Source organism: Eulemur rufifrons, chromosome 8 (assembly GCF_041146395.1).
Source record: "Eulemur rufifrons isolate Redbay chromosome 8, OSU_ERuf_1, whole genome shotgun sequence".
Classification (NCBI taxonomy): domain Eukaryota; kingdom Metazoa; phylum Chordata; class Mammalia; order Primates; family Lemuridae; genus Eulemur; species Eulemur rufifrons.
The window spans coordinates 87,315,741-87,328,141 of record NC_090990.1 but is presented as its reverse complement, the minus strand read 5'-3'; positions in this window follow the sequence as shown (position 1 = coordinate 87,328,141).

Below are 12,401 nucleotides of genomic sequence, written 5' to 3'. Positions count from 1 at the left end.
TAATTAGCTGGAAAACTGTGGAATAGTACCTCAAGATGATATCAACCTAGAATTTTATATCCTGATATGCTTTAGCTCAACAGTAAAGACTCATTAAAAACATTTTCATATATACCACAACTAAGAATGTTATCACCCACAAATTCTCACTGAAAGAAATATTACAAAATGCTCTTCACCAAGAAGAAAAGTGAATCCAAAGGAAGGAATGGGTTCATGGAGTAACTGTGGGAAAATTCAGTAGTAAAATAGGTGAGTTAACCTAATTAATAATTGACTGCCATGACTTATTACCATAATAAATGATTTTGTGTTTTTAAAAGGTGATACTAGGTTTCAGATTATAAATAACATGAAAAGTGGGGAGAATCAGTGAGAAGTTATATAAAATGTAGTACGTTCCTTATTTTATTCAAGAGAAAGATATTAATAAATACACAGAGTGTAGAATAATTTATAATTTTGTTAAGAGTAAGACTAAAAAACACAAATAATTTCTTCTAAACCAGCAGAGATATAAAAAAGTAGAAAAGATTTTTTTTTTTAATCAACATAACATATGCAGAAAGAGAGAAGGGGGAAAAATAATCAAACAAAAGACAAGACAAATGAAATCACAAAATGTTATATTAATAAGGTCAAATATTTTAGTAATCCCAATAAACACAAATGGATTAAACACAGCTATTAAAAGAGAGTATCAAACTGGATTTTTAAAGCCAGCTACACACTTTTTGTGAGATGGAACTAAAATAAGATGAAAAGTAGAAACTAAAGGGATGTCAAATATATACCAAGGAAATATTAACTACAAGAAAGCTGGGTTTATAATATTTATCAGATGAGTTAGAATTTAAGGGGAAAAAGCACTAACAACAAATAGCGACACTACATGATTATAAAAGGAACAACATTCACCAAGAAGAAATGAGAGTCATGCATTGCCAACGACAAAGATACCACTCCCAGAAATGTGTTGTTAGGCGATTTCATTGTTGCACAAACATCATAGAGGATTTACACAAACCTAGATGGTATAGCCCACCACACACCTAGGCTATATAGCATAGTCTATTGCTCCTAGGCACAAACCTGTACAGCATGTTACTGTACTGAATACTGTTGCAATTGTAACACAACGGTAAGTATTTATATATCTATGGATATTTAAACATAGACAAGGTGCCATAAAAACATAGTATAAAAGATAAAAAATGGTACACCTGTACAGGGCACTTACCATGAATGGAGCTTGCAGGACAGGAAGTTGTTCTGAGTGAGCCGGTGAGTGAATGAGGCCTAGGACATTATTGTACACTACTGCAGACTTTATAAACACAGTACACTTAGGTTACACTAAATTTATTTAAACTCTTTTTCTTTTTTCCATAATAAATTAACCTTAGCTTACTGTAACATTTTTACTTTATAACTTTTTAATTTTTTAAAACTTTTTGACTCCTTTGTAATAACACTTAGCTTAAAACACATATTGTACAGCTGTACAAAAATATTTACTTTCTATCCTTATTCCAAGAATTTTTTCTATTTAAAAAATTTTATTGTATTTTTGTTAAAAACTAAGACACACACACACATTATCCTAGGTCTACATAGGGCCAGGATCATCAGTATCACTGTCTTCGATCTCCACATCTTGTCCCACTGGAAGGTCTTCAGGGGGAGTAACATGTATGGAGCTGTCATCTCCTATGATAACAATGCCTTCTTCTGGAACACCTCCTGAAGGACCTGAGTGAGACTGTTTTACAATTAATTTTTTTTAATAAGTAGAGTACAGTCTAAAGTAATAAAAGTATACCACAGTAAATACATAAACCAGTAACAATCATTTATCATTGTTAAGTATTATGTATTGTAAATAATTGTATGTGCTATACTTTTATATGCTGTGACTGGCAGCACAGTAGGTTTGTCTACACCAGCATCACCGCAAACACTTGAGTAATGCATTATGCTATGTCATTAAAACAGCTACAATGTCACTACATGATAGGAATTTTTCAGCTCTATGATAATCTTATGGGACCGCTGTTGTATATGTGGTCTGTTGTTGAGTGAAACATCATTTTGTGGTGCATGACTATATAATCATGAACCTATATATGTACCAAATAATATAGTATTAAAATATATAACACAACAAGAGATTCACAAAGAAAGATTTTGGGCAAAATTAAGATTTTAGAAACTGACAGCTCAAACATATAAAATTTCAGTAAAGATATATAGATATAGAAGACTTAAAAAATATAATGCTAATAGATTATAGAACAGTGAGTGCACCCAAGAAATTGAGTTTATATTAATATATTTTTAAACATACATAAGAACATTGGAAAAAAACTATTTACTAGGCCACAAAAAAATGCCTTAATAATTCCAAGGAATTGATAGCATACAATCATAATACAATTAAACTAGAAATTAATAACAAAAAGATTATTATAGTCCCCCAAATTATATCTTACATTTATATTTTATAAATAACTCATGAGTTAAATAAGAAATAAAAATGGAAAATATGACATAATCAAAACAAACAGAACATGCTAAACATGAAACTGTGTGGCAGCAGACATTAAAGCAGTATTAAATGCATTTTATAAAATGACCAGTAAGAATGAAAACAAGCAAGCTAAGTGACAATTTCAGAAGAATAACAGAATAAACCCAAACAATGTGGGTATTACTTCTTTTTCTTTTCTTTTGAGACAGAGTCTCATTCTGTTGCCCAGGCTAGAGTGCCATGGCATCAGCCTAGCTCACAGCAACCTCAAACTCCTAGGCTCAAGCAATCCTCCTGCCTCAGCCCCCTGAGTAGCTGGGACTACAGGCGTTTGCCACCAGGCCTGGCTAATTATTTCTATTTTTAGTAGAGACAGTGTCTTGCTCTTGCCCAGGCTGGTCTTGAACTTCTGAGCTCAAGCGATCCCCCACCTCAGCCTCCCAGAGTGCTAGGATACAGGCATGAGCCACCATGCCCAGCCGGTATTAATTCTTTATTTTAAAAAATTAAGATAAGAAAAAGACTATCACACTTAAGGCTGATGGGGGAGGGTGGCATCCAATTAAACATACAAACATACAGCAAGACCAACCAAGGAGAAAAAGGAGAGGAAAGAATTCACAAATAATAAAATTATATATGAAAAGTGGAGGAGAAAACAGATAACAGCATAAATATAGAATAAGTAGAGGTTTTAATAACCATAAGCAGCTGGGTGTGGTAGCATGTGCCTAGAGTCCCAGCTATTCAGGAAGCTGAGGTGAGAGGATGGCTTGAGCTCAGGAGTTTGAGGACAGCCTGGGCAACATAGCAAGATTCTTGTCCCCCCAAAATAAATAAAAATAAATACTTTTTAAAAATCCATTAGCAACTTAATGTCAATAAATTTTAAAACTTAGATACAATACACTATTTTCTAGAAACAATAAATTAAATTACCAAAATAAATTAGAGAAAAAAGTAAACTGAATAGCTCTTCCAAAGCATCAAAAAAAAAAAAAAAAAGAAAGAAAGAAAGAAAAAAAGTCTTTCTCATGTAAACTTTCAGAAAGGAGGGAAAAAAACCCCTCATTTTACAAGGCTAATATTACTATAAACTTGATATCCAAACCAGACAGAAAGAATAGAAAAGTATAACCCATCTCATCTGTAAACACAGATGTAAAAATCTTAAAATATAATAAAACTGAACTATCAGTATACTTACAAAGTTATGATGATGACAAAATAGAGTTTGTCTTTGGAGAAAAAAGATGTGATTCACTAAATTAACAGATTAAAAGGGAAAATCATATGATAAATTATATGTAGAAAAAGCATTTGGCAATGTAAAACCCTTATTCTTGACAGAAAATCCTACAGCTTGGAAACATGAGCAGCTTTAATTTGTTCAACAATGTTTATCTGAAACCTACAAGAAAAAGCATAAACACAGTACAAAGAAAAAAACTGTAGAAGCATTTTCACTAAAATCAGTAACTCAACAAGAATGCTCTCTACACAGTGGAAAAAACTACTTGCAATTCACAAACAGCCAATTTCCCTAATATCAATATCTAAAGAGCTCCTGTTACAGTGTTTGTTTCTCCAACTAGAATGGACTCTTCATTAGGATAGAAACTTTTATTATTTCTTAATTTTTTATTATATATTTTATTCATTGATTACCGAGGGCATCTCTTAGTAGATAGAAACTCTCTTGTTCATTTATTTATCCCTGGGACCTAAGACAGTGCCTAGCATACTGAATACGTTTGTTAAATAGAGACGTCCTTCAGTATAACAGCAGGATTGGTGCCAGGAACACCTGCAAAGCCCCAAATCTGCACATACTCAAGTCTTGCAGTCTGCCATGTGGAAATCCTCATTTAGGAAAAGTTGGCCCTCTTACACCCAGATATCAAATCCTATGAATATTCCATTTTTTATTTGCATTTGGTTGAAAAAAAAAAAAAAAGAAAAATGCAGTTCAAACTCGTGTTGTTCAAAGGTCAACTGTATTTTTTGAGTGCAGTAGATTGCCAAAGTAGCTGTTTTTTGTTGTAAGGACAAGAGTGATGCCTTCCAAGCTCTTTACATTTCAGAGCTAAAACCAGAAGCAGAACAAGTTTTTTGACATGTTGCTTCTGAGAAGAGTTTTTAAAAAATAGAAAGCCGGGTAGGGTGGTCCTGCCTGTAGTCCTAGCTACTAGGGAGGCTGAGGTAGGAGGATCGCTTGAGCCCCGGAGTTTCAGGCCATAGTGTGCCATGATGGGGCCTGTGAACATCCACTGCATTCCAGCCTGGGCAACACAGCGAGACCTTGTCTTTAAAAACAAAACAAAACAAAACAAAACAAAACATGTGGAAAGCATGATTTCAAGTAAAAAGTGAGTAATGTGAATAAGTTGCTTACATTTAAAAGGGAGTCTTGGAAACACTGATGGGATCTATGTTAAGACTCCTGGATGCCATTCTAGTCAAAGTTTCAGCATCAAAGCCCAGCCAACCATACTTTCTCATTTCTGAACACTGCCTAAGCATCAATCTTCCCGAATCACATTTCTGACTACCAGTGCACACAGACTGTGAAGAAAATTTTGATCAATTGGAATAAAATGCTCCTTAGCAAAATTTCAGTTAAGCTCTCTCCTTCCTCTGGGTCCCTAACCTTTGCCCAACCATCATCCTGAGCCAGCCTACAGCCTCTCCTGAGAATAAACTGAACTCAGGGTAACACAGTCTCTGATCACACCACCCATTCCCCCCACTTCCCCACACTTGGTTCTGTCTACCTTTGTTTACTTCTCTTTATAAAAGAATTCTTTTTGCCTGACTCTCAAGTCACTTGTAGACATGTGGCCAAAGCATTTTCTCTATTGTAATAATTCTTTCAAATAAAATCTCTCCTTATTAAGTCCAGATTTGACTTTTATTCCACAGTCTCACCAGTAATTTCTCTTGGTATTGCCTACTCATGACATCCTGAACCTAAGGGTTTTATGTTTTATACTCAACTATAGTTAATACTAGGGATCAAATAACAAGACACCACATGGAGCAGATTGTCCCCATCCCAGCAAGATCATCAGAGGCCAGTTAGACTCCAGCCAATCCAGCAGCAGTCTACATATACACATGGGAATCCAGGTGAGGACTGAAGAATTTCCCAGCTGAGCTCACTAGGAATTGCCAAATTATTGTTATTAACTAAGTAAGTGGATGTTATTTAAGTCTCTAAATTTATAGATGTTTGTTATGCAGCAATAGATTAAGGATACATTGACTGAATATGTGAATGAATAAAAGAATGAACAAACAAATGAATAACATCAATTAGAAGATTTCACTGAGGACTCCCAAGTAGGAAAAAGGCAAACAAGGACTTGCACAGCAGATTGTTACTGGGGTTCCTGATCTGAGATGATACATAGTTTGTGGCTGACAAAGATGAAAATATATCTTTTGAAACTTCAGTTGCTATGGAGGTGTTTGGAAGTGTATCAAATGTTGTCATCCACCAAAAATATGGAGTCAAGATATTAAGCGGACACTAGTGAGTTCTCTGTGAGTCATGCATTCACTCTGGACTAAAAACTATCTTCATGATGTTGTAAAGAAAATTCAAAATTACATAGGAAGTTGCCTTATTCTTTAAGGCATTTTAAAAATATGAGAATACATTAATTTGACATCCATTCAGTAAAAAATTATTAATCTTGCCCTTTATATTTCAGGTACTTTGCCAGATGCTGGGAATAGGCTAGAAAAGACATAGCCATTGCAGTCAAGAATCTGAGTCTAGTTGAAAAATACTAACAATTCCAATAGTAAGTACAATGACTGCAGTTAAGGAATTCATTGCCTGTGTAACTATATATTTTGGGATAGTGCTGAATCAGGCATGGCTGGATTCAGGGCTGAAATGATGTGGTCATAATTTCATTTCTCTCCATTTCTTAACTCTGTTTTACTCTGTGTTGGTGTCATTCATGATTTCATGTGGTAGCAAGATGGCACCAAGATGGTGGCAAGTTTCAGTCCCTGTATAAAGGAAGATCTCTTATGCTTCAGATTCAATGAAAACAAACTCTCCTTCCTAGATATTCCATCAAAAGCTCCTTTTTTTCTGAATTATTTGCCCATCCCTGAACCAATCTCTGGGGAAGGCATTAAGAATGTGATTCACTGATTAAGCCTGAATTGTATGTTACACTTCCTAAAGTTTTGGGGGTTGGTGTCTATTCAGAACCACATGGACCGAAAAGAAAGGGCACAAATACCCAAATGGCACCAGAAGTAGGGCAAAGGGATGGTGGGGTCCAAAACACAATCAATGTGTACTATTATAGGGCCTATGATTTGTCATCCTCATTTACTGCAAAATTTTACCCAGTTTATGGTTTGTTTGTTTTTGAGATGGGGCCACGATGTTGCCCAGGCTGTACTTGAACTCCTAGGCTCAAGGGATCTTCCTGCCTCAGCCTCCTAAGTGGATTGGACTACAGTTGTAGGCCACTGTGTGTGCCTTGGTTTGTCTTTTTATGCTCGCCTTTTTCTTCAACATGTGGAAGTTCAATTTTTATTGTTCTTAATGTTGTTAAGTACGTCTATCTCTTTTTTAGTGATTATTTTAGGACCTTTAGTCAAATTCCCCATAATTCTTACCAACCTTTGATTATGCTTTCCCTTCTCATGAGGAAAAAATGGAAATATATGGAAACTCTCAATATTGTTCTCAAGAAAGTTCCACCAAGTTCTGTATCTTTCTCAGAAAGATGCATTTTACATTAGTAAAACAAATGGAGCGTGTAATTTTACAGTTGCGATGAAAAAAAAAAATCTCTATTCAAATTGTTAAAAATGGCTCTTGACTACCTATACCTATACCTAGCCTGCTAGGCTGCCATAAAAAGATACCACAGACTGAGTGGTTTAAACAACAGAAATTTATTTTCTTGTAGTTCTCAAGACTGGAAGTCCAAGATCAGGTGTCAGCAGGTTTGGTTTCTCTTAAATTTGTGGCAATTTGTCATGGCAGCAATAGAAAAGTAACATTAAAATACACTGTAATTAACATGCAGAGGAAGTCAGTACTGAGATTTTTAGTATGGAATTCAGCTTGTAATTTCTTTAGAGGTATATCAACACTTAGTTATATCTTGGTACAAACAAAGTATCTGAGAGTGATGCAATATCATACAGCAAAGGAAGAATAAGGAATGGTGTGTGGGGCGGGTGCAATGGTTCATGCTTGTAATCCGAGCACTCTGGGAGGCCAAGGCAGGAGGATTGCTTGAGTTCAGGAGTTTGAGGCCAGCCTGAGCAAGAGTGAAACCCCGTCTTTACTAAAAAATAGAAAAAAAAAAAAAATTAGGCGGGCAACTAAAAATAGAAAAAATTAAGCAGGCATGGTGGCATGCACCTGTAGTCCCAGCTACTCAGGAGGCTGAGGCAGGCAGATCCCTTCAGCCCAGGAGTTTGAGGTTGCTGTGAGCTAGGCTGATGCCATGGCATTCTAGCCTGGGTAACAGAGGGAGACTCTCTCACAAACAAAAACAAAACAACAACAAGAAAAGGAATGGTGTGTGATAATCCACTTTTATGTGCGACTTTGGTTCCACTGATTCAAAACCAATATATGCTCCTTTATCAGTTAAACTAATGTCAAACAGAGATAGCCCAGATTCAGCAACCCTCAGCTGAACATAGCATGGAGTGCCAAGATTCTGACCATTAGCTTTCTGCTTTGACCTAATTTTTCCAAACTGAAGATGAGATAGTACCAGTTTCTACTAGCTCACAATAAATTGATTAACGCAAATACAATTGATGAACTGGCTTAATGGTAGACGCCCAGGGCTCTGTATGGGAGGACTCATGGTGTGAGAGAAGGTACACCTGCTGTACCTGAATAACGCAAGTAAGATTTAAGAATTACCACACGCACTAAGAGATTAAAGAGGAAACATTGTTAGAGGAATGCTTGCTTTACTTCAGGGTCCCCAACCTATGGTGAGTTGTATAATTATTTCATTATATACAATATAATAATAGAAATAAAGTGCACAATAAATGTAACATGTTTCAATCATCTCAAAACCACTCCCCTATCCACCAGTTTGTGGAAAAATTGTCTTCCATGAAAACATTGTCTACCTGGTGCCAAAAAGGTTGGGGACTGCTGCTATCACCTTCAAAGGTTAAGAATATCCCTCCAAACTTTCCTTCTAAGTGATACAAATCTAACCAAACTTATTGCATCCATTCTTCATCCTAGGTTGCTTATACAAGTTAACAATTTAGTGGTACTTTAGCATTCCCAGTTTCTTATAATTCAATGGCAGGCTTCTCTACTGAGAACACGGGCAGGAGTCCAGGGGGATTGGGTTGGAAGACAATCTGAGTGGGACTCAAACTCACTCCTCTTGTGACGTGTAAGTGACATGTCCTTAAACAAAACTCATACATATCATTCTCTCTCTTTTGCCATCATTTAGATTTCTTATCATGAAACCTCCAAGTTGCTCATGTAAAGAAACATTCACTCTTTTTGGCATTCCTAGACATGACCCTACCCATAAAGTACTACAGGCTGTGTATACCAAATCTGAAAATATGAAATTTTTGAGCACCAACATTATGTTAAAAGGAAATGCTCATTGGAGCATTTTGGATTTCAGATATTTGGATTTGGGATGCTCAGCAAGCAAGTATAATGCAAATATTACAAAATCCAAAACGCTTCTGGTCCCAAGCATTTTGGATAAAAAATATTCAACCTGTACTAACATAGGATTCATGCTGTGAATTAAAGTTAGTTCATAACCTTTTTGTCCCCCAGGAAAACTGGCTCCTTTCCTCCTTTTCCACATAGTACTAAAGCTCATCATTTTTTGTGTGTCCACTTGACTATCTTTTATGTTAATATTAACTTTATATTATATAGTATAAAAATAATCTTCAGGAGTGATAGGACTTGGTATTAGAGAAGCTATTATTTACATCTGACTACTCAGGGTACTAGGCGGGAAAATAGCACTTAGCATCCAGGAAGGAGTCTTGATGCAAATTATAATGGACAAGGTACTTACACTGGAAACGTTTTAAACATTTGCTTGTAGCTACATACACTTTTCTAGAGTACTGAGTTATGGTACATTACATGCACAGGTGGTCAAATCCATAGAACAGAAGACGTTATCTGCTTTAGCTTCAATGCGAGGTGATTTTTTTTTCCTTCTGCCCTTAAATACCACCTCTTGATGGCACCAATTGTTCTGTTCTTAAAGAATTCATTAGACCTCATTTTGTTTTGGTTTATGGTCTTCGAGTAGATCTAAAACTTCCCATACCTTCATAAAAGACATATAGATTCACCATGTGTAAAACAAGTAAATGTTTTCCAGTCAACATTGGTTTTTCCTAATCTTTTTTTTTTAAGCTAATTAGCCCTATTTGGTAACTTGTGTTCAAATTAATATAGCTCTATCTATAATCCTTCATTGTTACAATACTTCTGATTGGCCCAGGCCATATTTTACAGCTGCCTTAACTAAAATTGCTAGTAGCAGTCTGCAAAAGAAGTGCTTTAATAATGGAAATTAACTTTTAAAAATATGATGGCCAGGCGCGGTGGCTCACGCCTGTAATCCTAGCACTCTGGGAGGCCGAGGCGGGTGGATTGCTCAAGGTCAGGAGTTCGAGACCAGCCTGAGCAAGAGCGAGACCCCCGTCTCTACTAAAAATAGAAAGAAATTATCTGGCCAACTAAAATATATATAGAAAAAATTAGCCGGGCATGGCGGCACGTGCCTGTAGTGCCTGTAGTCCCAGCTACTTGGGAGGCTGAGGCAGTAGGATCACTTGAGCCCAGGAGTTTGAGGTTGCTGTGAGCTAGGCTGACGCCATGGCACTCACTCTAGCCTGGGCAACAAAGTGAGACTCTGTCTCAAAAAAAAAAAAAAAAAGATAATTTAAAAAAAAAAAATGATGACTAACCAAGGTTTTAGTGCTATTAGTTTACCTTCTGTAAAAAGTGCTTGCAATTTTAGTTCACCTTCTCTAAAAAGTGCTTATAATTTTACACAGAATGGGAGAGGAATAAAGGCCACTGGTGAAATTCCACACAATGAAAACAGTGGGACAGACATTTTTGGAAAAGCAATCAACCTTAAATAGTAACTCTGAAGAATTTACTGTTCTTCATAGGTATCAGTCTACCTCTGGATAGGAGGATACAATGGATACATTGGAGCTTTTCATTTTATCAACAGATTATGAATTATTTTCTGCCAGATACATTATTATACTATTGGGTTCACAATTACTTTTCTATATTTTCTGTCCATTCACAGAAAAAATTTTTCAGATTTTTCTTTTCAGTTTAGTGTTTTAATACCATGTTTTAGTTTATTTCATGTTAAAAATTTGTTTTAACACGGAAACCACATTAACTTTAAAAAAAAAAAAAAAACAGGAAGCTATTGTTAAACCTGCAGGTGAGTCAGGCAGATACAACTTTTTAGGGAGGAGCATTTTGGGAGACTGATTACCAATGGGCAAGGTTAGCTATAGATGGAAACCATAGCCTTGTCTCCCTAAAATATTATTATTTGAATAAGACATCTCAAAAATATGTCTAGGAAGTTCAATCCTCCTGATAATCCCATTCCATCTTAACTCCAGTGTTTGAAGTTAGAAGACTTTTGGTTTTCTCTTGTCATTTTTGTGGGTCACAGGATTAATATATTTAACAGCATGATGGAACCCTTTTATCTATTTGGGCTTAGTTTTTATTTCACATTTATGTTCATTTTTCTTAACATTTTCTTCTCTTCAATTTGTTATTTCTTCTGAATTGTCTAGCTTCCTTCTTTGCATTTGGGTGTTTTGTCAAGCTTCCTCTTTTTTTCTTCTGCTTTCCCAGATCTTGCCAGCAGAAATTAATAAGGACTGTGTACTTTGCAAATAGCCTTTACATATTTATCTAAGAGGGAAACTCTATTGCATCACACACTCTCAGGTTCCTTTTGCAAATTTTTACTGAAGCTAGGTTCCAAAGAGGTAATACTGAGCATCAATTTTTTCCTAGGAGACTTATCAGCTGAGGTCACATCATCGTTTGTCCCATCTTAGTCTGTTTTCTGCTCCTATAATAGAATACCACAGACTAGGTAATTTATAAAGAACAGAAATTTATTTCTCACAGCTTTGGAGCCTGGGAAGTCCAAAAGCATGGTGCTGACATGTGGGAAGGATCATTCCACTGCCAAAGGACAAAAGGCAGAAGTGAACACAAGACAAAGAGGCAACATGGGTGATGAATTTAACCTTTTATCAGGAATCTGGTCCTGCTATAACTAACCACAATAATGGAATTCATCCATGTAGGAAGGCAGGGCCTTCATGACCTAATCACCTTTTAAAGGTCCCACCTCTCAACACTGTTACAATGGCAATTAAATTTCAGCATGAGTTTTGGTGGGTACATTCATATCATAGCAGTCCTCTGAACAAGTTACCTGTAAGGAAGAGACAATTTCACATATTATTTTTACATTCCCTACATTATAAACCAGTGTTTTCAGAGGGTTAGTCACCTGCATCAGACTCACCTGGGTGCTGGCAAAAATGCATATTCCCAGGCCCTATCTTAGGCCTATAGGAATGTGCAGTTTTTAACAAGCTCTTCTTGGCACCAATGTTTGAGAATCATGCATGTGGCAATATGTTCACCAAGTAATAGGTCCTTTTCTTTCTTTTTTTTTTTCTTTTTGAGGCAGTGTCTCACTCTGTTGCCTGGGCTAGAGTGCCCTGGCATCAGCCTAGCTCACAGCAACCTCAAACTCCTGGGCTCAAGCAATCCTTCTGTCTCAGCTTCCCGAGTAGC